The following is an 18,149-nucleotide window of genomic DNA, read 5'->3' on the forward strand; positions in this document are numbered from 1 at the left end:
GAAGCTTATCTTCTATTTCTATTCCTTTTTTTTTTATTGGAAAGATAAATTTACACAGAGAAGGAGAGACAGAGAGAAAATCTTCTGCCCACTAGTTCACTACCCAAAATGGCTCTACAACGGCCAGAACTGAGCTGATTCGAAGCCAGGAGTCAGAAACTTCCTCTGGGTCCCCATATGGTGCAGAGTCCCAAGGCTTTAAGCCATCCTCTGCTGCTTTCCCAGCCACTGTGCTGGTTCCAGAAGCTTGTTCTGTTATAGAACGAGTGTGTGGTTACATCACAGTTTCCTCCCCCGAGGGTCATGTGACTTAAATTCCCTTTTATCCCTCATGCAGGTTCCAGTCACAGGCATCTTGGGCTCTAGAAATCCAGCCAGTGTAGACTCAGGGAAAGAGTCAGGGATCAAGAAATCTGGCCCAGCCCCGCGTACGAGGTCTAAACTGAGGCAATATGTTTCATTCTATGTTTAAAAGGCATGATTTGTGTAGGCTCAATTCAGGAGGTATGATGAATTTAGGGGAACAAGTGCAGCACCTGATGTCAGTGCAGACACACAGGCTGTGCACCTGTCCATTCAGAACTCAGATGCCTACTCAGAGCATCAGAGCAGAGGATGCTGCATCTGGCTTCATACGATGTAGTTAAAATAGATGCAGTCTGCCTCAGTTTACTCAAATTCCAGATAAGTTGGCTAAACATCCAGTCCCAGCCCAGGTGAGGTTGAGATGAGACTAAAATGGTTTCTGTTTCAGCCAATATCATCTCTGTGCCTTGGGGGCAGCATCATGGAAGGTCCTGAAGGTAGAGATATCAAGAATTCTGGAAGGGGTCTGGTACAATAACCTAGTGGCTAAATCCTTGCCTTGCATCTGCTGGGATCCCATATTTCATTCAGCTCCCTGCTTGTGGCCTGGGAAAGCAATAGAGGACAGCCCAAAGCCTTGGAACCCTGCACCTGCGTAGGAGACCTGGAAGAAGCCTTCCTGGCTTCGGATCAGCTCAGTTCCAGTCATTGCAACCACTTGAGAATTGAACCAGCAGATCTTTTTCTCTGTCTCTCTTTTCTATAAATATGCCTTTTCAATGAAAATAAATGAATCTTTTAAAAAATTCCAGAGGAAAGGGAATATGAAAGTGCCATCTTACACAGAATAGCCACTGATCTCTCTGACCTGCAAAATTTCAGCCACTTATGAGTCCTAATTAAATATTCTCAGCATACAAGAATGTTTCTTCACATGTTGAAAAGTGGAACTAAAGGAATGAGTTTATTTTTGTGAAGCAAAATTGTCTTATAACGTGTAGAAAATGCATATGATTAAAAATACATGCATAGATATAAAATTACTTTGCACCAACATAAACTTATGTTGTTAAAAGATTATTAATTTGGGTGAATGAGAGAACGAGAACAAGACAGATAGTGGCTTGTTCACTCTCAAATGCTTCAAAAGGATAGGGCTGGCCCTGAGCCCGAGCCCAAGCCCGAGCCAGATGTGGGAATGCAAGAAAGACCTTCTATGAGTCCTGGGGGAGGGGGACAGGATTCAGTTACTGGCTCTATCACTTGCCATGGTCCGCATTGGCAAGATGCTGGAGTTTGGAAATGGAGCCAGTAGGCAAACCTAGGCACTCTGCTATGAGCTACAGCTGTGCTAACCCTGAACTCACAGGTTCAACTCTGTTTTCCCACAAACTTCTTGAAGTATCCTCATAAAATCTTTGCAGAATTTCAATTCCCCCTGAAACACCAAGTAATACATGGAACATTTTAGGTCTAGTATAGGGCCTGGAAAAAATTAGAATTGCTAACACGTTGCCAAATGATGACGGTGGACAAGGGGCCAAAGTTTGGGAAAATGGAAGAACAGAAATAACTTATATGCAAAATCTCCAGTTCGGAACTCAGAGTATGAGCTCTATTTCCACGAAATTTTCATTACAAACCTAAAGAGCTTAAATAAATTCATTTTGCACAGGAATAAGTTGAGATACGAGAAATAAAATGGACTGGCTCAAGATACGATGTCTAGAAGCGGTGATTCTCAAGTGGGAAACAAGTGAAGAATTGAAGACACGAAAATCAAGCTGAACATCCACAAGGCCCAAGAAGTTACAAGGGAATCTTCTCTGCAGCAACTTTCAACACATGTCTTCTAGCTGCATTTGTTATCACATGACAACCAGCACCTCGTGTCTCTCTGGCCTTCTTAGAAAGAGAAGTCAAAAACCACTGCATCACCCAGGAGCTTTATAAGACGAGCTTATTCTCGGAGTCCACTCCAGCAGCACTAAATCCAAGTTCCTGGGGCTGCAGCCTGGCAACCTGCGTTTTGTCATGTTCTATGGAGCATTCATATTCAAATCTTAAGAACCGCACATCCTCGGCCAGTGGTTCTCTGCCTTGCTGCATGTTTAAATCATTGGCAGAGCTTTAAAATCACTGACACAGTCAATTGACCTAACTTGGAGCTGGGCACTATGACTTTGTACACCTCTTCACCAGTGCTAACAGTGAACCAAGACTGATGAATCTAGACATTCTTATCAGATACTTTCACGTATGAGGCCCAAGTTGGAGAAACAGGAGTATGTCTTTGGAGCACAAGAGGTCATTTTAGCTATAGTGCATCAGTGAGTATTGCATATACCCAAAGTCTGTTGTGTCTACACAGCAGCTTATATGCACCTAGAAGGAAAGTGCAAGGGGGCTATATGGAAAGGAATTGCTGGTTTTGCCTCAGGTCCCAAGAAACCAAACTACTGCTTTCCCTAGTAATTCACAATTATCTCCAAAGCCAAACACCCGCCAGGAAATGAATCCACCAGCACACTTAGCCGGGAAGATGACCATCCAATGCCCGGAGTGGCCGCTAGCCAAAGTAACTGATCCACAGATGGCTCACCCAGTCAGGCATACAGACCTGGCTTTGGTGCCTAGCCTAGTCATGTAGATAAAATGCAGGACACCGTTTTCCAGTTTAATTTGTTAACTTGTGACTAGTCTGATGTCCTAAACAGCGATAATAAATAGAGTGTGGGAGTCACCTTCTGAGTGATGTTCATAAACTGTGGTCACCACGGACTAATTGAATGAAGAAGAAAGGGGAGTGAGGCCACAGTGTCTGATAAAAAAAAAAAAAAACTGGGAACAGAATCTCAAAGGACTACGGGCTTGTTTCCAGTAGTGGAGTGTGGAGCAAAAGAACAGAAAATAGATTCGATAGGGCCACTAAGCATGCAAAGATAAAGAGTGGGCATGAAAGCAGATATCCAGAATTAGAGATGAAGCAAAACAAAGCAAGTCAGTTGTGGAGGCAGGATTTGGAAAGCATCCCAGAGGACCATCGGATGCAGGTGGATGCAGACATTTATGGGATGGCTGTCGCTGAGCTGATAGGCTGGACAGGAGACATCAAGGGCAGTCAGCCTGTTTGGACAACATCCTTCATTGCCTCCTGCCATATCTGTCAGCTGGTCACCAAATATTTAGTAAGCCCTTACCACGGGCCAGGCAATGGGTGGAGCTGGACTAGATTTCGGCAATTTTGCTGAATAGTTTTAACTTGGAGAAACATGATCTCCAGACTCATTCATACATTCTGTAAATATCTAGGGAATCTTTTGTGTCCCATGCAGCATGTTTAACAACAGGGGTATATACATAAAGAAAAGCTACTGTTCTCACATATCACACATAAGGGGCGGGGGGCAGACTATAAGCAACAATAACGACAAAAAAAGTACAATATAAAAAATACACTCGGGCCCGGCGCAGTGGCGCAAGTGGTTAAAGGTCCTCGCCTTGCACGCCCGGGATCCCATATGGGCACCGGTTCTAATCCCGGCAGCCCCGCTTCCCTTCCAGCTCCCTGCCTGTGGCCTGGGAAAGCAGTCGAGGACGGCCCAAAGCCTTGGGAACCTGCACCCGCGTGGGAGACCCGGAAGAGGCTCCTGGCTTCGGATCGGCATAGTATCGGCCCTTTGCGCTCACTTGGGGAGTGAATCATCGGACGGAAGATCTTCCTCTCTGTCTCTCCTCTCTGTATATCCGCCTTTCCAATGAAAAAAATAATAAAAATAAATCTTAAAAAAAAAATACACTAGAGTGCTGTGAAGACTGTAGATTACTCATGAGAAAACTTTCCTTGAAGAAAATGTTTCCTTTAAAAAAAAGAATCAATTAACTATGTGAAAGGGAGAGAGAGAGAAAGAGAGAGAGCAAGAGCAAGCTTGGTTCACTTCCAAAGTAATAGCTTTCATAAATTATATGTAATATAGCTATATGTATATCTATGTATAGACATATCTCTTACAGGAAAATCTACATACATACGGAGAAAGATAATCTATAGAATACATTGAAGAAATGCTGAATGCAATTTAAACATTTCAGTATACAAATATAGGCAACACATACTAAGGGAGTCTTAGATTCAACTCTACCATTCTGGTAGACATCTCTCTCTCCTCCTCTCTTGATCCCAATGAAAATGTAAACCCCAGGAATGCAGTGTCACTTCTGCCTACAACAGTCTGGCAGTTGTTCAACAGCTAATCAAATGGTGAGTAAAAATGGTCAGAAAAAGCAGAGGAAGGTTGTCCACGAAAATTAAGAACAAAAAGGAAGAAGAGGAGCAAAGCAAGGTGGTGAGAACAAACTGATGTCCTTCCATGCCTGAGCACCCCTGTGCGCAAATGGGAAGAAAGACCTTTCAGCACTGTTGAGTTAGAGTTAATGTGTGTCATGTTTCTGGAATATACTATTAGCACTGTGCAAATGTTTGTTAAACAGAAGAAAACCATTTGCTTTTGTTTACCATTCCCATGTATGAGATACACAGGTTTGGCCTTTAAATTCTCATTTTTGCTCCAGAAACACTTTCACCCCCGCCAAATCATGGGTGTTGTTGGAGTTCACAGCCTCAGAAAGGGAGTTTGGCTACTGCATCAGTGAAACAGAGGGCAAGGCCTGACCCAAGGAGGCAGCAGGGCAGGAAGGATGACCTCATCCCATGGGAACAGATGGAATACTGGATGTTCCAGGCTTGCCTGGACATCAACGGTACTGGCTACCAGGCTGTGCTTGTCCAGGCCATGGGCCAGTGACAGCTTGGTCTGGTAGTGTAGCACTAGGTTTTTATTCTCCTCTCTAGCAGGCTGTCATCAGCCTTATTCTATATCCACTGGCTTTAAGTCCAGTGAGTCCATAACTAGGGTCTTCCTGAGAACTGCCTGTTTTGGGCTCCTAGTTCACCCAACCATACTCTGAATCCCAATGCTAAGAAGCCTGTTCAGAACCCTTAAGGTCTGGGAGATATATATATATATATATATATATTATATATCGTTGTTCCTTTTATTTATTTGAGAGGCAAAGACAGAGAGAAACAGAGTGTATACCCACCCACTGGGCCGCTCCCTAAACGCCCACAAAGGCTCAAGGTGAGAGCATCACCAGCAGAAAGCCAGCCTTAACAATGGGGCCATGACTCAAAGACAAAAAACTTAGGTATCAAAACCTGTGGCTTGAACAGCCACGCCAAACGCCCACCCCAGCTTCCTATTTTTTCAAGACTCCCTCCCCTCAAACCCATGCTCCCTGCCCCAGAGACGAACCATGTCGGGCAAACTCAAGTTCACTCTGAGTGACTTCTGGGAGCACCAAGGCCCACAGCAGGCACACCTCATTAGTTCACTTCAACCTCTGTCTCCAGATGTAGAAACAAAATATCTGCCTTGATCCAAGCATGCCCTAGCTCTTCAGTTTTACCACCTATCTTGTTCCTCAGATCATTATCAACAGCTAGAAAAGACAAAGGTTGGAAATTCAGATTGAAACACATATTATGCACTTGGCCTTCACAGAATTTGGAAGTGACCTGAACTGACCTTGGGATGAATCCTAGTTCTACCACTTTCTAACTAGCAGAATGTAAGCACTCTTCTGTGATTCTGTTTCCCCATCTGGATAAGCTAGGGACTATAATAGCTCCTATTCCTAGGAGCTGTCATGAATCAGGATCTACAAAGCACTTAAAATAGTACTTGATGAGGTGGGTATTTAGCCTAGCAACTAAGGCACCAATTAAAGCACCCAAGTCCAATGCCAGAGTCCCTGGATTCAGTAACCAATTCTTGTTCCTGCCTTCGGTTTCCTGGTTCAAGTAATTGGGTTACTCTCATCCAATATGGGAGACATAGACTGCCTGTGTCCCAAACTCCAGCCCTGTCCCCTCCTGGCCAATGTCAATAAGCTCTGTATTCTCTATAATAGCTTTCTCCCTCTCTTTCTTACACAAAGAGATAAAAATAAATTTCAAGAATGTTAGCTAGGGGCACTGGGCAGTAGCTTAGTGGCTAAAGTCCTCACCTTGCATGCACTGGGATCCTATATGGGTACCTTTTCATATCCTGGCTGCTCCACTTTCCTTTCAGCTTCCTTTTTGTGGCTTGGGAAAGCAGTCGAGGATAACCCAAAGTCTTGGGATCCTGCCCCTATGTGGGAGACTCAGGAGAAGTTTGGATTGGCTCAGCTCTGGCCAGGGAATGAACAAGCAGATATTTCTGTCTCTCTTCTCTGTAAATCTGACTTTCCAATAAAAATAAATAAATCTTAGGAAAAAAGAATATTAGCTAACATGTATTAAGTGCTTAAGTGTTGACTATGATTTCAGGTGCACTATCTCATTTAATTTAATCTTCGTAAATAAAAGGTTGTAAAAGTAAATGAAGACACTTAAATTCCAGAAAAAAAGCAACAGCATTTGCAAGGTCATCTCAGTCACCAGACCCAGCATTGCTGGGCCACTACTCCGTATTTCTCTAAACCAGACCCTTGGAACATCAAGAACATTCTACATAAAAATCAAGATTTCTACAAGCACCAGGCTTTTTTTCTATCTACCTGAAACTACCAATGAATTGTAATACCAAGTCACAACAAAGCTGAATACAAAGAGTGGCTGAACAGAACTCACTGGCACAAAAATCAAGGCCCTGGCATCCAGCAGGGAACATGAAGCGTAAAGTCTCTGCCTTCCTGATTCTTAGCCTTTGAAGGGAGAGACAGATAAACAGATAAATATATAATGCAGCTGCTACTAATGAGTGCTGTTAAGAAAAACGAAGCAGATTCATGGGATTCCTCAGCATCCCTTATACCCTTGGATGCTGTGTTGCAGTAGCCATTTCCCGTGACCCACCATCTGACATACGCAATCTTTCGAAGTGGCCAAGAAGTTTCAGAGCAGATAGGAGACTAACACTTAAAAGATCAACCCCACAGAACAGATGGCTTGATTATTTCATGCCAATTAAATCAGCGTTTCAGCTGTCTGATCCATTGCTCACTGATCAAGCTGCAGGGAGCCTCTTGTGCTGGTGCAGATATCTGATTTAACGTAAAAGACGTTAATGGAGACAGACATGAGAGTCACACAGACAATTGAGCAATATTGAGATTAAGAAATGACACAATGCTATCAATTGGAGGCAAAGGAGCAAGTAGAAATTGTAGGACAATAAGTGAGATGGGCTAAGAAAACCTCGTGTAATTAGGGCAATGTCAGGGGAAGTGTGAGCATGCTAACTATTCAATCCATTGCAATAGATGTCATCATCAGTGCAGCTGCTCACACCTGACTCTGTTCTGCACTACTTCCTAAAAGGGTGAGGTTCAGAAATATACTTGTGTTCCATAACTACAGATAGACTCAAAAACAAAAAGGTGAAATGTCACATTCAGTGAACAATGGACAACAGAGTGAGCTGGGTTAAGATTGGACATCATGTTTCATTTTTATTCAATATTTGATCACGAGTTCAGTGGTAACAAGAGTGGTTCAATGCCTTCTAAAACTAACTAGAAAGTGAAGGTACCACCTGTGAGATCATTTAACACCAGACACCAGGATGCTACAAATTAACTAATTTTGGGTCATCATGCAATCTTGCTGGAAAAGCAATCAGGGTAGGCCATATGTCTGCAAGGCTTATGATGGAGTCAGCCCAGCAAGAAATGGGTCTTTCTGTCCTACATCATCCTAGGAAGAGATTAAGTTCTAGGACAGGACACAAGGTTTGAGACACGGGCTTAGACTGTGATGACATGCAAGAATTTTTATTCTCCTTTCTGAGACTATTAGTCAATATAAGCCCAATAGGGAGCAATGAAAATGCCTAAAACTCTTCCAGTGGTGAGCACAAGCTCCCTGAAGCATCGACCATAAAGAAATGGTCCAAGTCGGAATGCCTGAAGAGACATGTGAGCAAAGATGGGAGGTATGGGTCATTCTCTTAGTTATATGGGTAGTAACTCTTTTCCATTACTTCAGGCACACCAGGAAAACATCCTTAAAAGCTATGAGCTGTCACAGTGTAGCTTTGGTGGGAAAATGGCCAAATAGATCAACAGAGTAGACCAGAAAACCCAGAAAAGAGCCCGTGTAGGTGTGGGACATTTAGTATACTATAAAACTAGCTGTTCAAAATGGTAGAGAAGAATTGGGGTGTTCAATAATTGATATGCAGCCACTAAGAAAACAAACATAAATATTTACCTTTCAGCACACTCACATATTTTAATGCATTCTGGATGTATTCTTAAATAAGATCAAAACTCAGAAATCAGCAGGAAAAACACTGATAAATCTGATCGCAAAACTTATTCTCTGTGTTGAAAAATATCCTAAAGAAGACTAAAAGATAAATGAGAGGTGGGAAGGAAATATTTTCAACATATATAAAAACAAAAGACTGATACTCAAATATATCAAGATTTCTAAAAGATCAATAAGTAGAAACATTGAAATTTAATGGAGAATTGGACAGACAATATTAATAGACCATACACAAAGAGAAGAAATGCAAATTAAAATGCTTGTTCTTTCCAGGACGCAGAATGATGTAAAACAGAACAAGTGTTGTTTCACCAACCTTTTCCCGATAGAAAAGCAATGCTGAGGTAATATTAAGTATGTGTTCATGAGACTTCTCATACACTGTTGGTAGAAGTGAGACTTTTCTAGAAAGCTGTAGCAATACTTCGTTTTTAAAGAAATGCACAGAGCTATGTATCAAGCAATCAGGGCCAATACCCTGGAGAAATGCATATACATCATGCCATACATAGATGTTACAAAACAAATGTTCATATTTGGCAACAATTTCTGTATTTAAATCGAATCTTCAGTGTGATGGCATTTGAAAGCAGAGCCCTTTGGGAAGTCATGAGCTCATGGGGACAGAGCTTTCATGAGCAGCCTCAGGGAACACAGAGGAGGCCAGAGAACTAGCTCAACCTCTTTCTGCCATGTGAAGACACAAGGACAAGTAGGCAGTCTGCAGCTTAGAACAGTGTTCGTCAAGACTCGGGCATGGTTAGTCTCGGACTTTCAACTCCAGAACTGTGGGAAACAAAGCTTTGTTATTTAAGTCACCTACCCTAACTGTAATAACAGCTTGGACCAATACAATATATTCAGAGATCAGCAAAATACCCAGTATTAGCAGAAACCCACATCCACACAATAGGAAGAAATAGGGATTACCATTGCAGTGCAAGTTAAGGCATCACCTGTGATTCCAGTTCCAGTCCCAACTGCTCCACTGCTGCTCAAGTTCTGTGCTACTGAATCTGGCAGAGCAGCAGAAGATGTCAGAGCACTCGGGCCTCTGCTCCTCACATGGGAGACCTAGATGGAGTTCTGGGCTCCTAGCTTCAGCCTGACACAGCCCTGACTGCTGCAGCCATTTGGGGTGTGAGCCAGTGAATAGGAAATCTCACTCTCTCTTCCTCTCCCTGAACATCTATAACGTTGCTTTTCAAGGAAAAAAAAAAAGTACATCATGAAAAAATATTGGATAAAGCAGATTTTTAGGGGAAAACGCTTATATGGAAACATTTTCAACATGGACCATTAAAAATGCAAGTTGAATGATAATGTGATACTATGTTTGTTACAAGAAAAAGTCACGAAAACTCAAAGCTAAATTTTATTTTTAAATAATACATAAACATGTAACTTATGAATATATAGATATATACATATAGACACAGCTGTAGACTTATGTGTAGATGTAGCCGTAGTTGTAGACATAAATACATAGATGTCATGTAGCTGTATACCTGTATATATAGATAATGCTGTTAAATATGGATTTATGTATATGCTTATATAATATACGAGGAATGATTTGGAGGAACTACATTAAACTAATACCAAAGACTACCTCTGGAATGACGATGTGAGAATCAGAGCAGGGAGAAGAGCAAGTTTGACTTTACGTTTTTGTATATGCAAATATGGATATACATAATTATGAAAAGAATTATTTTGATATTCCACAACAAGAAAGAAGAGTGAAAGGAAGAAAGAAGGAGGAAAGGGGGGAAATTGAAACAACTTGTATAAAAAGAGATCAAGTTTTAACTTTCACCTTGAGTTAGGAAGAAATTATTGAAAGTAAAGGATATCCTGAGATCTCTAAGTCAGAGATGTGATCAAATAATTCTGCAAGAGCCTGAACACAAAAAGATTAGTTGTGAACGTGTTGGAGCCTAAACCAGAGTGGTGATCCAAACACCTTCCTGGAAAGGTAACATTTCAAGTGCGACTCATTCAATGTGGGTAAATTTCACCCATACCTCATTGTCTTGCAGCTGAGGATTGGGTCTGTGGATTTGGGCAATTCCTTATGATCACAGAGCTAGTAAGTGGCAGATGGCATTCTAAACAGGGACTTTGGAGTCTAAATTCTGTGTGCTTTCCAGATATCTTTGAGCTTAATACATTTGTTTCTCCTAATGGCCCTGTGAGGTATTGGATTTCAATCCTATTTTCATATCAAGACACTCAGGCTGCAGTTAAGAAAAAAATGTTCAGTGATTGAGTGAAGGCCCAGGTTCACAACAAGGCCATAATCTTTCTCACACTGTCAATGAGATAGATTGGATGTCTATAATTATTATGAAAGTAATGTCTGTGGGCAGATTTGTGGATTGTGCAGCACATTTTCGCTGGGGGACTGTGATAGATGATCTACTGAATGCCTCCCTAACTTAGAACAGCACCCAACAAAAGCCTATATCCCCAGAATCGTCCTCATCTACCCCAGGTGGGACTAGCAGGATCTACTCTCCTAGGAATTTGTAATTGGGGCCAGGGCTATAAGTAACCTCCATGGTTTCTCTCAATCTCAGGACTGCGTGAAGCCCGTGTGGGGAAGTAATTGGTGAACACGTATAAGCAGTAATAAGAAGTTCGTCTATTATGAAAGGGAGCTGAATCAGATTCATGGAAAAGAGCAAAGAGGAGAGACATCCAATGACCCTAACCAGAGAGAAACAGAGTGTCTGGCTTGGTTCTCTAACTCTCACATTTTCAGCATGAGAACCAACTACACACATGCCCTTGGGGGTCCCCTGCAGTATCCTTTTCCTTGTACCTGCTTTATTATTAGGCTATTGTATACACATACAATCTTCCAGTTTCCTCCTCCCCTTGCTTTACGTGCAGACACAGGCTCTGTATCCCTTGGTTTTATTCACTGACATCCAAATGAAAAAAACCAAAGTTCCCAGCCAATGACTTCTTGTCCTGCATTTTATTTTTAAAATCCAATGCCTAAAGTACTGTCATGTGCCAGCAAAGAAGAGCAGATATTTATTTGGTCTAATATATTTCCCTAGTCTTTAGACTGAAGGAGGACAAAGAGAGACAATAAGATGGGTGATCTGATTTAATCTGCAACCTAAAGGACCCAAGTTCTGATTCAGTGCCCATTGCATAACAGTCAATTTTGTGAATTCGATGAGCACATCCCTCCTACCCAGATAACTTGAAGCTCTTCTTCTGCATATAGTTTTCACTGCTAACCTCTCTCATCCTCCTTGGTATCAGCACTTCCCCCGAATAACACTTGCATGCCTTTAGACATTCTCAACACCGAACTATCCTGTTATCCTTACAAGAAATCAGGCACTGCTAATGCAGAGGTGATACCCTAGGCTGCCTAATTCTCAAATCTGGTCCATGTTTAAGATGCAGCTGCTTAGAAGGTAGTTTCCAGCAAAGAGTCTGTGAAAAATGCTGTGCTTCTAGACTTTATTCCTTTCAATTTTTTTTTTAAATATGGCCTTGGTTTCAAATTCTTTGCTTCAAAATGCATGATTCTGATTGACAAAGAAAATAAAGGCAGATGTTTGACATGGCCTGGGACACCCACATTCATATCAGAGTGTCTGACTTTGAGTTCCAGTTCCACTCCTTTTTTCCAGTTTCCTGATAAAGTGCCATTGGGGAGGTGGCAGGGGATGGCCAAGATTGATTTCTGGGCTCCTGTGTTCGGTGTGTCCCGATCTTGGGCATTTGGGATGTGAACCAGGGGATCAAAGTTTTCTCTCTCCTTTCAAATAAATAAAAACATAATTTAAAAATCAATAGAATTTGCACTGTATGTTCATTTTAATTTGTCCTAGGATTCCTCCCATTTGCAGCTGATGCTTCCTGGGGTCCCACTGCTCAAACACCAGCAGTCAGTTCTCAGACTCACTCTCAGAATTCTCCACGCACCAGTCTCCCTTAGTAAGTTAAACCAAAATGTATTCCGAGGCAGACAGGCCTGACAGAATATATTGGCCTGAATTACTGTGAACAAATTACCCAAGGCTGATGTACATTCCATCATCTCTCCACTCCATAGTCGGGAACTCGATTTTGGGTTTGGGAGATAGCGAGGGCATGACTTGGCATAACAAAGGCAGAATGGGGTGCAGCATTCTGCTTCTTAGCCACTCTCTTCAGCAAACCACTCATTAGCAGGGTTGGTGCATCGGAGAATGAGAAACATGGAAACTGATTAGAAGGAGAATTTATCACTCTGTCTGGCAAAATAAACAAAACCGAGGAGCTGTCCATCACAGTGGGGTCTGGCACCACTTTGGCAGCCAACATCTGCTCTACTGGCTGAGCATTCACCTTAGAAAGGGAAGAGCAGACTGAGGGCTGCCACAAAGGTTTCATGTCCTGCTGTACTTGGGACCATCGAGCAATGCACCTAGATGAATAGACAGTGTCTGGGACACTCTAACTTCTAGCAAAACAAGGTAGTATTTGGGAAATAGATGCATTCAATTTTATTACCCATATGGGATCCCAGATGCAAGGCAAGGAATTTAGCCACTAGGATATCGTGCCAGGCCCTCATCTAGTCTCTTAAAAAAGACAATTTTTGTATATGTTTTGGAATGTACCTAGTTTACCAAATAATTTTGGAAAATCAGGTATAAATATTTGTGAAATTCAATCTGTATTTAAGAAGTTGGTATGCTTCCTGTATGTAGCTGTTTGTTCTCTAAGTCTATCTTTTTATCTTCCAGTCAAGTTTATATCATTTTTCTTCATAAGACCTCTTCTACACTTTGTTATGTTTATTCCTATGCAGATTATTTTTAGGACCTTACATATTTAAATGATGCCTTTTAACCCATTCTGTGTTCTGTATTTTGGGATATATCTATGACAATTTTTAAAAATATTTTTCTTATGTATGAAATTTTTATTAAACCATCGTACTAATCCTGATAGTTTTTAAGTTGGTTTTCATGAGTTTTCCAGATGGACTTTTTTTTTTTCTAAACTTAACAATGATCATTGAGTAGTAAGAGATGGTTGAGGAGCTGTTAGGATGTCCACACTCCATACGGAGTGCCTGGGTTTGAGTCCCAGCTCTGCTCCAGACTCCAGCTTCCTGCTCATGTGGAGCAGCTAGGTCTCACGGGGCTCCTGACACCCACATAGGAGACTGGGCTTCATCCTGGACCAGTCCTGGGGCCTCTCTCCCTCGCTCTTTCTCTCTCTCTTCTCTTCTGTATACTTCCCACCTTCCCACCCCCAATCTCAATTCCTCTCAAATAACAATTAAATGGAAAGTTGAAAATAGTAATAATTTTGTCTCTGCTTTTTCGATATGCAAGACGCTCTAAAGCCATGTAGAAAATGTTTTTCCTATAACTGAACATCTCATCAAAATTTCAAATAAGTGTTTCAAATAATACTCCCTTGGAAGAGAGTGATTGCGGCTGGAGTTGTGCTTGTGGTGTCAGCAGAACATATCTGAGTGCCAGTTCACGTCCCAGCAGCTCAAGTTCCAGTTCAGCTCCTTGATCATGTGCGTAGGAAGGCAGTGGAAGCTGATACAAGTACTTGGGCCCCCTGCACCTGTAGTAGGAAACCCACATGGAATTCCTGGCTCCTGGCTTCAGGCTGGTCCCGTTCTGACTGTTGTGACCACTGAGAAGAAGATATTTCTGTTTGTCTCACTCTCCCTCTCCTTGCCACTCTACATTTCAAATAAGTAAATAAGTGCATCTTTTCTTTGTTGTTTGTTTTTAGGAAGTGATCATTGAGCTAAAGAGTGTGAGACTTAGTGTAACTTTTTTTTTTTGGTCCTGCAGATATGGAAAGAGCATACTTTGAGAGTGGTTTTGAATTAAAATTGCCAAAGCAGGCCTAACCACGATCTTACTTATTCTTCATTCTGTATACCTAGCTATTTCTTGGCTCCTCTATTATCCATGACCTTGAAAGTGAAGTGTTGATTGATGTATAACAACCAAAGATAATTCAGTGCAGAAAGCACCGTCCACATCTAAACAAAGCGTATGTGTGTCTCTGATCTACACAACTGCTTTATCTCCTATTGGCTCACAGAGAATTTCAACTTTTTAATAGCTTTTGAGGGACGTATAGAACAAACCGTGCCCTTTAATTGACTAATAATGAATATCTAATAATTCTTGCTCTGAAAACTCCTCCTGCTATAGCAATGCCAGCATTGCTGAGTAGTGTTTCCATCCTGGTCTTGTCCCTGACAACCGTGGGTCACCTCTACTGTTTTATCCAATTAAAGACAATCCTGATGTTCCAGCATGATGGCCAGCTAACAGCTTCAACCACAGACTCTCTAATACCCTCTCTAAAAACTAAGGACACTGTGGATGAAGGCAACAAAAAATAAAACTAATAAAAATTTCCATGTTCAAATCTGAGCAGAATAGCGATACGGCAAAACTGGGTTTGGATAAACATAAAGTGTAGGATCTGCTCAGATTCTTCCTTTACGTCGATTCCTCAAAGCTTGAACACCTGAGACAAGGTTCTAAGAATGGAAATAAAAGGTGAACGAGAACTACGTACAGTTGTGTGTAGAGGAAAGACCTTTTGGCCAACAATGGAGCACGGCCAAGGCAGTAGTTCCATACAACTGTAAAGGCGCAAGGACAGGCAACTGACACAGTGGCTATGCTGCTGCTTGAGGTGTTTCCTGCTCCGTTGGAGCACATGCATTCTCGTCCTGGATCTGCTCTCCATTCCGGTTTCCTGCTAACGCAGACTAGAGGGCAGCAGGTGATGGCTCAACACAGCGGAAGTTTGACAGAGTTCCTAACACCTGATTTGGCTCTGGTCTGGATCTGGATGTTGCAAGCATTTGAGGGATGAACTAGTGGACAGTAGGTCTCTGTCTCTCCCTCTGTGCATTTCGAATAAATATGATTTTGAAAATATGAAGCTAAATATTATTTTAAAAAATATCAGAGTTGAAAATTTCCTACAGCTTTGTGATGTCTTGACACCTGCGTCACAGCACAAGACATTCCTCAAGTACTTGTAGGGTTGGTGGTATAAATAAAAGTTTAGTACATAAAACAGAGTCAGTACATAATACTTGATAATAATGAATGACTGTTTTTTGTTTATGTGATTACTATACTATACTTTCATTGTTATTTTAAAGAAATTCTTATATTTAAAAAATAAGCTTATGCCCGCATCAGTCTCACACATCTTCTGCTTTTAATTGCATAATTTTGTCCTGTGTTTGACTTATGCTCAAATTATTGTATTGGCCGTAGGAGCACTAGGCTATACCATCTGCATATACCATATAGCCTAGGTGTATAGAATGTTCCACCATCTAGGTTTGGGTGAGTACATTCTATGATGTCTCAGTGGTTAAGTAATGTGTTCTTGTCCTCTTCTGTTTAGTAGGAGGTGTGGGAAGATCTTAATAGGTGAAGCCAACTTCATCTCTTCCATGGCTTTCCAGTCTCATTACTTCTCCCCTTAACTATCTCCCATAGCGTATCCTTCATACTACAGACATACAACTTTCTTTAAAACATATCAGGTCGCGTCACTCCTCTGCACAACATGCTACAGTTGGTTTCCATCTTCCTCAGATACATGATTCACTTCCTTACCATCGTCAAAAGGCCCCGGTGGTCCGCCTTCCACCTGCACAGTGGTCTGATCTATCCTTGCTTGCCCTGCTTCAGCGGAACACGCCCCCTTACCTTTACTCAAGTGCTTCTGTAATTGAAGTCATTTGGATTGGCCAAGATATTTCTCCTTTTATCTCTTTTTTCCCTCTCCCTCTTTCTCAGTTTTGCTCAAATTAATTTGCTCACATATATAGCATGTACTTAATTTTCTGCTAATTTAGGATATTTGTGAATATGTACTTTTTTTTACCAATTTAGGAAATTTGTGAATATTTTTAAAAATATTTATTTGAAAGGCAGAGCTATGGAAATGGAGATGCAGAGATAGAAAAGGGGAGCGAGAGGAGGAGAGAAGGTCGTAGAGAGAGACAGAGAGAGAAATCTTGCATCCACTGCCTCACTCCCTAAGTGGCCGTAATAGACAGGCAGCAGCCGGGAGCCTAGGACCTGTCTAGGTCACCTACAAGGATGGCAGGACTGCAGGCTGGAACACAAGTGTGAAGCAGTGGAAATCAAATTGGAGCTCATATGTGATCCTGGCATCACAGGAGGGGGCTGAACCTGCTGCACCAAGTTTACAAATATTTGCTAATTATCTCTATCCTACACTAGCAGAAAGTTCCTTAGACAGTCTTAAGTTCCATAAAAGCAGAAGCTTCTTGTCTCATGCTTATTGATGTATTTTTAGTGCCTTGGCCAGTCCCTGGCACACAGAAGACGCTTATAAAAGTGTTTGTTGCATGGATGGGCAGACAGATGAGTAAGATTTAAATACCACCGAAATAAACATTTAAAGATACATGTTTTACCTGATATGTTTATGAACAAGGAATTTGTGAGAAAAAGACCGTGGGAAGTAGGCAGGGAGCAGTAAGGAAATCCAGGGTCACTGGCAAGAGTCAAGAGGCCGTCATGGTGGGCTGGAATCCAAATTCCTTCTTTTTTCAGGAATAAGGAAAAGAAATGGAAACATGTTTAAGAAAAAAACCAGCAGTCTTATGATTGACTTTGTAGGTAACCGTTTCCATACAGACTTTATGTTCACAGAGTTCCTTCTTTATTCTTTGGCTTATTCTTTCTATTGAAACAGCTCCGAGTTGGTTTCTTCCTGTTAAATTTGCCCATAACTAACTGAACTCTGCAACAGTAAGTTCAGTCCTTGCTTCAGTTCAGACATGCTATATTTGATTTTATCTTGCACTATTCTATAACGCTTATCCCTTTCTCTTTCTTCCAAAGACCTTGGAAGGCAGCTGCTTAAAGAATGACATTCCTGTGTGCAGCACAACTTACCCTTCCCTCCAGACATCATCTCCCCAAGCTCGAGAAGCAGTGAGGTTAAGCTATTCTAACTTTCCATATGTCTTGTTTGGGACTTTACTGCCTCTATGTACTTATGTACTTTTACATTTGTTTGTTTGTTTGTTTGTTTATATTAGTTCACATACATATCAGAGAGATGAGGAGAGGAAAGGAGAGGAGAGATGAGGAGAGGAAAGGAGAGGAGAGGGGAGGAGAGGGGAGGGGAGAAGAGGGGAGGGGAGGGGAGGTGAGGAGAGGAGAGGAGAGGAGAGGAGAGGAGAGAAGAGGAGAGGAGAGGAGAGGAGAGGAGAGGAGAGGAGAGGAGAGGAGAGGAGAGGAGAGGAGAGGAGGGAAAGGAGAGGAGAGGAGGGAAAGGAGAGACCTTCCATCCATCCACTGGTTCACTTTCTCCAAATGCCTGTAATAACCAGGATAGGGACTGGCAAAGCCAGGAGCTAGCAACTCCATCAGAGCTCCTATGTGGACAGCAGGAACATACGTACTTGGGCCATCATCTGCTGCATCCCAGCTTGCATATTATCAGGAATGCAGAACAGGAA

This window comes from Ochotona curzoniae, unplaced genomic scaffold (assembly GCF_017591425.1).
Source record: "Ochotona curzoniae isolate NIBS_2020 unplaced genomic scaffold, NIBS_Ocur_1.0 contig_2321, whole genome shotgun sequence".
NCBI lineage: Eukaryota > Metazoa > Chordata > Mammalia > Lagomorpha > Ochotonidae > Ochotona > Ochotona curzoniae.